This window comes from Cucumis melo, chromosome 1 (genome assembly GCF_025177605.1).
Source record: "Cucumis melo cultivar AY chromosome 1, USDA_Cmelo_AY_1.0, whole genome shotgun sequence".
Taxonomy (NCBI): Eukaryota; Viridiplantae; Streptophyta; class Magnoliopsida; order Cucurbitales; family Cucurbitaceae; genus Cucumis; species Cucumis melo.
Window position 1 is genome coordinate 33,071,242 of NC_066857.1, and position 8,854 is coordinate 33,080,095.

The window sequence follows — 8,854 nt, forward strand, 5'->3', positions numbered from 1 at the left end:
TTTTTTTTTTACTGTAGCTTCCTCGACTTCGATCTCTGAAATCACCACATCCTCGATTACCATCACGTCCTCGACCTCAATTTCCTTTTTCTAGGTTGTCTTCCTTGTCTTTTAATTTCAACTTTAACTGAAAAAGTTGCTCAGTCATCTGCTTGTTCTTCTTAAAAAGCTTTTCTTCATGGCTTGTAAAGAACCCATAAGTTGATCAATAGACATTGTATTCAAATCCTTTGATTCTTCAATAGCTACAACGATAAAATTAAATTTTTCATCCAATGAGCGAAGTATCTTTTCTAGTACTTGCTCATCGCTTATTGTCTCACCAAATCTTTTCATTTCATTTACTACTGCTAGCAATCTTGAAGTATAATCTGAAACTGATTCAGACTCCTTCATATGTAGTGATTCATAATCACCTCACAATTTTTTAAGGTGAACCTTCTTGACTCGTTCTACTCCTTTATACGTATTCTTCCAAATTTGTCATGCTTAATGTGTAGTAGTTGCTCTAGAAATTTTCTCAAAATTGTTATCATCAATGGCTTGATGAATGATAGTGAGAGCCTTTTAATCTTTTTTTTCTTGTATTTTGTAAAGCTTCTCGTTGAGCTTGATTCAAAGCTGCATCACTTTTTGGTTCTTCATAACCATTATTATTAACAATGTCCCACACATCTTGTGAACCAAGTAGAGCTTTCATTCAAATACACCAACTGCTATAATTTTCTTTCGTAAGACAAGATACTTGAAAGGGAACTAAATTGTTTGTTTGCCATTTGCAAAAATAATTTTTTTTAGACTCCAAACTCAAGCTCTGATACCACTTTGTTGGAAGCGTCGTGATATGAACACCCTCAAATATATAATCACCAAATAGAATATATTTAAGAGGACACCAAAACTTATTGAAAGACCTTTTGTGTGTATTCGACTCACACTTGGATGATTTAGATTATAACATTTCAATCCTATTTATAGGATTTTCATGAGAATAACTCATATCACAATTAAATACAACAAATTAAATCCTACACTTAAATAATGTGAAACTCTTACTAAATTAATCCTAACATTTTTAACCCACATTCTTCTCTAACTAACATAAATTAACGCACATTCTTCTCTAACTAACATAAATTAACTCACATATAACTTATTTATTTAAAACATGTTTAATTTTCAACAGAATCGATGCTTGGAAGATCTAAAATCAATTAAACTAGGCTAATGTATGTGTGTAAGTGGTTTTGAGTTAGTTGAAGGTATTTTTGGTTAATAAGATAATTTTCACACTTGATTTTGGGTTAAGCAATAGGAGGGATGTCCTACCACTTGTATCAAGCCGAAAACAGTTGGGGGTTTCTAATAATATAAATACCCCTCTTTCCTCAATTCTCTTCTAAATTTTATCTAACCTCTAAAATTCCTAATTTCCAACACTTTCTTCTCGATTTTGATTTCTTTATTCCAGTTTTTTTATTATTGCGAATGGATTGAAATATCAATTTTCTATTCAAGGAACCAAGCTTTCTTATTCAGAAAGTTATAAAATATGTCATTGGTTTATTTTTTGTTGTGTTTATACATTGGAAAATATGTAAATATACCCATTATATATTCTTGTATTGAGTGTACTTGTTGGTGCAGTAAAGATATATCTCATGGTTTATTATATTTCAGAAAAGTATGTAATTTCATTCGGTCATGAAAGTTTAAACCCTAATTGGTTCGCTTACAAATGATTAAGGGTTTAACTCTTAAAATTATATAAGTCTCATACGAAGGTATGTTTACACGAAATATAATTAATGGTATAAATTAATATTTATCTAAAACAATAACAGGAAAACTTTCCAATATTTTTGTAAAATTTGAAACCCATCAAATGACATATCAAGTTTAAATAAATTTAAACTTTTTGTTTTTTTGAAAACGTGCACACTCGTGACAGTGGAATCAAAGAAATCAATAAATTAATTTAGGATAATTATAATGAATAGTATTTTTAAAGATAATAACTATGTATATAGCACAAGATTTAAAAAAAAAATCAAATATAGCAAACTTTTTTCTTTTAAAGAAACATACCGAATATGAGGATTGATATCCCCATATCCTACTTTTATTGATAGAAGAAGTTGCATTACAGGCTAGAGTTAAGCCAAAAAACATCAATACAATGTTAATTGCAAAATGCATGAACGTTCATGGAGATGATGCTATGGCTGTAGTCCTTCAATAGACGGTGTCTTGAAGATCAAATACTGACAAGATTGCAAATATTTTTTCAACTAGCGATCAGACTAGTATGTTCCTCCTTGAAAATCAAGTTGTTTCTTTCAATCCATATGATCCACAATGTTGTTGCAATTATATTGAATTTGATTATGGCGCTAGGGCTTTTAAGATTGTAATTGCAGAGCTCGATACATTGTGAATTCATATAGTTTCCTTGGAGCTTTATCGATGTGGTCTCTTTGATATTTCGCCAAATTCTTTTTGCCTTCTTGCAATTTATGAACATATGATTCATATCCTCTGTATCACTTTTGCAAGAGACAATACAAGAAATATGGCCTTTAATGTCGGTTTAAAACCGACATTAAAGGTCTTTAATGTCACTTGGTGACCGACACCTTTGCGAGCGTTATTAAAGGGCTTTAATGTCGGTTGGGCTCACTACAAGAGACGAGGGTACTCCCGACACACAAATACGTCGCCGAAAATGAAAAGTTCGTCGGGAAAGGATATCCCGACGTACAAAACGGCATCGGGAAGAACGTCGAGAGAAATGCGTCGCGAGAGGCTTTCCCGACGCATACCTCGACGTCGGGAAAATCCCTTTTCCGACGTTTTTTCCCGACGTAAAGAACGTCGGGAAATCTTTTTTATATATTTTTTAAATATTTTATTTTTACTTTTTTCCTTATAATATTTTGCTCAAACATTCACAATGATGTTCGGATTGCTCAAAAAAAATTCGCGACATTTTGGATTAAATTAAAACAAATTAAAATAAATTAATAAATATACAAACACAAATTAAAAAAATAGAATTAAAAATAATAATACGAATAAGTTGACTACAACAAAATATAGTTCTCAAAATAGAAAAAAAACATAAATATAATGAAAAGTCTCCCAACGAGGTGCGTATGCACGTCATTCTACACCTTTGATCCTAAAAATGGTATAAAAATAACTAAGTTTAATACATAATCATATATTGCAAAAACTTAAGAATAATAGAGACATATACGTACCGCAGAGCTAGGGATCATATGGTGGTTCCTGTTGTGCACGAGTTAGTTCTTCTATTATCTTTTTCATAGCTTCCACTTGTGAAGCTAATGCTTGGTGATTTCTATCTTGTACTTCAATCCGTTCCAAAGCTTCATGAAGTTTAGCTTGTAATTCAATCTCTTTTTCTATGGATTGCGAACAAGATGTCGACGAACTGCTTGCACTCGCCGTTCTGCGGGCCTTCGGCTTGGGTCCCCAACCAAGGCCTTTTGAGTAGCCTGGTCGTCTACCCAACACCTGATCGCATATCTCATCCTCAGAGGGTGGCTGACTACCATCTGGGGTAGGCTGGGATTGGAGTTCCAGCATTTGATTCTGCAACAAATTTAAAAATTATGTTAGGTAACGCGCAAAAATATATAATGAAAGTGGATAATTAATAAGGGTATAACTTACATGCGCATCCTCGACGGCCTGCGACACGAATGTCCCAGCTCGAACGTGTGTTTCCTGGAACAATTCCACACGATCGACCGGCTGCCCTCTTCTTTCAGCGAGCTCATACTGTCGTTGTAGAAACGACTTGGACCCGCTACTATGATTGTAAGGCTGCTTCTGTCTAGCAGCTTTTTTCGTCCGTGATTGCTCCTGCATTAAAACAATTATATTGTTTATTTCTTATACATATTAAAACTTGTTATCATAATTAATCATGACAAATACCTGGAATGCACGGCTCATATAATGGTCGCAGAGCAAGTGCCAATCCTCATCACGTCCAACCAATGCGTTTGGTGGGTTGGCACGAGCCTCCTCCAGGTCGCTGTACTTTTTGAAATGTCTATGACAGTCGGCCCGGAACTCTTTAGAGGTCGTGAGCATCTGATGCTCAACAAACCTGTTCATTGCTTGATCATTGAAATCAAGCACAAACAATCGCTACACATTACAAACATAACCCATTAGATTGGTTAAAGTTAGACATGTTTCAAATGAAATCATATATAAATGTGTAGTGCATTTAATTACCTGAAGGTCGCCCTTGACGACCTCAATGTATTCTCTCCCAACGTCCGCCCACTTAAGACAGCGGACGGGAAATGTCTTTCGCACGCACACGCCTATCACCTGGCTGAAGCGAACGGCGTGTGGAGAAATAGGCTTCTCCGCTCCAGGGGAGATCGTCATCGGAATGCGCTCATTTATTGCAACGTAGCGCTCTAACTCCAAGAGTCAAGACTGCGCACGTCTCCTAGGAGTCGGAGTCGTTTGTTGAGAAGAAGATTCTGCTCAATAAATAGACAATAACATATAAAGTTAGAAACCCCTACATGAAATATTTGTAAGTTAAAATGAAGAAAATTCTTAGACTCACCCGTATTGTCGCCCACAGATGACGACCCTCCCGCAATGTTTTCTAAATCATCCTCAAACTGGAGGAACATATCGTCCGTCTCCATAAAATTTGATCGTCGATATGACATAATGACTATGGACCTAGAAAACAAACATTCAATAACCAAATACGAACACATAGCTAGAATCAAAATATATAAACTAGATATAAATATGTGCATACGTGGTTTAATTTGTCACTATAATTCCTCATCGCTTGCATGTGACAAGTGTTCATCCACATCGTCGATGAAGTTGTCAGTGACATGACGCACAACCGGTCTTTCAACGATTGTGGGATCAACGTCATTTCTGCATAGAGTGTCATCCTCGATGTGGTCATCCACTTGGTGGCTTACAACAACTTCTAGTATATTAATATGGTCATTCTGAACATCCTCCACTTCTGGCACGTCCCAAATACGCTTATTTTGGATGACTTGCACAACTTTCCAATTGCTACCATTTTTTGGATCATCTACGTAAAAAACTTGATGTGCTTGAGTTGCAAGAATTACAGGTTCCTCCGCGTACCAAAACCGGGATGTGTTGAGAGATTTGTACCCTACTTCAAGGTGTGTTCTTTGACTTTTGTTTATGTTCGTGTCATACCACCGACACTTAAATAGCCATACATTTCTTTCCAACGGATATTGTACGTGCAACACTTCGTCCAGAACACCGTAGAAATTATTGTCTCCAGTTCCACTTGCATCGCTTTCACCAATGACCATTATTCCACTATTTTGAGTAGTACGTCGAGAATCAAGTTCAATAATGTGAAATCTTATACCACCTACGATGCATCCATTGTAACAACGAACGTCAAAGGATGGTCCCATCGCTAGTGAGAAGAAATCATCAGATAGGTTTGCAGATTGACGCAGTTCTAACACCTGTGCTCGAAAACATTCAGGGAATGCCCGTTCATGTATTTTATACAAATCCATAGAATTTATGTTTCCCAATAGGGATGAGTTTAATTTCTGTAAGAACAATATATAACAAATATTTAAAAATTACAAATATGAGGAATATGCTTACTTGCGATACTCTGATATTTCGTCAGCATTATTCAGTATGTACCAATGGAAGAGTCGTTTCTCTTCCTCTGATATAGCACGAACACTTGATGCACCTAAGGGTCATACCTTCTGCTTGAAAATTTCAAAGTCACCAATTACCTCGTTCTCTACAATGGTATCATCATTTCGCTCATCTCTTGTGAATCGAGTCTCTATACCACGTAGGTAACGTGAACAAAAGGTGATAGATTCATTCATGACATAGGCTTCTGCAATTGACCCCTCAGGACGTGCTTTGTTTCTAACATACTGCTTTAACGTGCGTAGACTTCTTTCAATCGGATACATCCAACTATAAGAAACCGGAACAGTAATCTTTGTTTTATATGGTAAGTGAACGGCAAGGTGTACCATAACGCTAAAAAAGGCAGATGGAAATATTCTTTCCAATTTACAAAGTATGATCTTGATATCTGGTTGCAATCTGTCTAAATCACTTACTCTTATCGTTCGGGCGCACAAGTCACGAAAAAAATTACACAATTCGGTTATAGCAGTGTATACGTTCTTCGGTAAGAATGCTCGAATACCAATTGGTAGCAGTCGATGTAATAAAACATGACAATCATGCGTTTTTAGTCCTGATATTTTTCCCTCTCTTTCATGCACACATCTCGATATATTGGAAACAAATCCATCGGGAAACTTAACTGATTTCAGAAACTTACAAAATTCTACTCGTTCACTGGTAGTCAACGTGTAGCTCGCATGTGGCTTCACCAATCGGCTACCCACTTCTACAAGATGTAAACCCTTTCTTATATTCAGATCTTGTAAGTCCAACCGAGCATTCGTGGTATCTTTCGTTTTTCCTTCGATGTTCAATAACGTACCAACCAAATTGTCACAAACATTCTTCTCAATGTGCATTACATCAAGTTTGTGACGTAACAAAAGTCTCGACCAATAAGGAAGATCAAAAAAAAATACTTTTCTTCGTCCAATTAAGAGCTCTTTTTCTTTTCTTATCCTGTATTGAAGGATGTTTACTCATAACTGGAAACTCCAACTGATCTAGTTGTTCTAATATTTCATGTCCATTCATCACCACAGAAGGAGCCTTACGCTCTACCTTTCCATCGTGTAGCCTACTTCTACGCCACACGTGATTCTGTGGAAGATAGCGTCTATGTCCCATGAAAGATATTCTACCTCGTATCCCGAAGGACGATCTATCACTCATGCATATAGGACATGCCTGATACCCCTTCGTACTCCACCCTGATATGTCACCATACGTCGGGAAGTCATTAATCGTCCACAACAAGGCTACATATAGCTGAAAGAACTGACCTGTAAGAGAGTCATACGTACGCACCCCAAAAGTCCATAACTCTTTCAATTCCTCAATCAATGGTTTGAGATACACATCAATTTCCCTACCAGGAGATTTAGGACTGAGTATGAGCAGTGACATGAAGAAATTTGTCTTTTTCATGCATTTTCATGGTGGCAAATTGTAAGGAAGTAACACAACAAGCCACATACTGTACGAGGTACTCATTTGACCAAATAGGTTAAACCCATCTGAAGCCAAGCCCAAACGCACGTTTCGTGGATCATAACCAAAATCAGGAAATTCAGAATCAAAGTGCTTCCATCCCTCTGCATCAGCTAGATGTCTCAAGACATCATCTGTTTCAACATGTTTGTCCCTATGCCATCTCATGTCAGCAGACCCTTCCTGCGATACAAACGAGCGCTATAATCTAGGTACCAAAGGAAAGTGGAAAATACCTTATGCGGAATTTTTTTCCCTCTATTATGATTAACCTTGTACCTAGCCTCGCCACATGTAGGACAATGTTGCAAATCAACAAACTCTTTCCAATACAATACACAGTCATACTTGCACGCATGAATAGTCTCGTATCCCAAGCCCAAGTCACGAAGTTTTCGTTTTGCTTCATAAAATGAACTAGAAATAGTACTATTACACATTGGAAACGCTGCTCTTAAGAGTTCTAACAACATGTCAAACAACTTGTTACTCCAACCATTTAGAACTTTCACATGCATCAACTTAACCAAAAAATTCAACGACAAAAATTCAGAACAACCGGGGTACAACTCATTACGTGCTTGATTCAATAAGTCCTGAAATATATTATTTGTTGTATCTTCATCTATATTTACCCCAACATTCATCGGCATTTCATCTTCCAAACGAAATTCCTCAATTTCCTCTTCATATTCAATAGGGGTTTATAAGTCATTTAGCATACCAAAGATATCACCTTATTCATTAAATTGTGTACTACTAGTTCCTTCATTAAAAGAATTATTACTAGTTCCTTTATTAAAAGGATTACTACTAGTTCCTTCCTCAAAGTTTTCTGTACCTCTATAGCTTAATGATTCTCCATGATACACCCATTCTGTGTAATAGGAGGATATTCCAATAGTCAGCAGATGTCGTTCCACACCCTCTAATGAGCTCTAATTTAAATTCAAACATCTCTTGCATTGACACCTTAATCGTCCGTAAACATCAACGTGAAATTTGGCAAATTCTAAAAATTGGGTCACTACATGTCTATACTCAAGGGATAACTTATTTCTAAGTTTCATCCAACCCTTATCCATCGTTTAAGTCCCTAAAACATAAATAGGTTTGACTAGAAACATATATCTCTCACTCTCTCACATCCATAACTTACTCCCCTGAATTTTCACTATTTTTCAATAACTAACTTCAAACTATAAAGAAAGGCTACCATAACACAACTTAATTATTAACAACAAAATACTTGAAAATATCTTCACATCCTACAAACCCCTCCAAACTACAAAGGCTATCATAACTGCAGGATAGCCAACACAACCTAATTATTAACAACAAAATACTTAAAGCTATCCTACTACCACCCCTTGAAACCAGCAAATTCAAAACAAAAAAGGCTACCATAACTGTAGGATAGTCATCCCAAACATAAACAAATTCAAAACAAAAAAGGTACCATAACTGCAGGATAGCCATCTCAAATCAACAATAAAAATATTCAACACAAACAGGTTACCATAACTGCAGGATAGCCAAAACAAATCTTAACACACATATTACATTCCCAATTCAATTTAACTATTAACTCCCCCCCCCCCCCCTTCAATTCAACTATAAATCCCCCCCC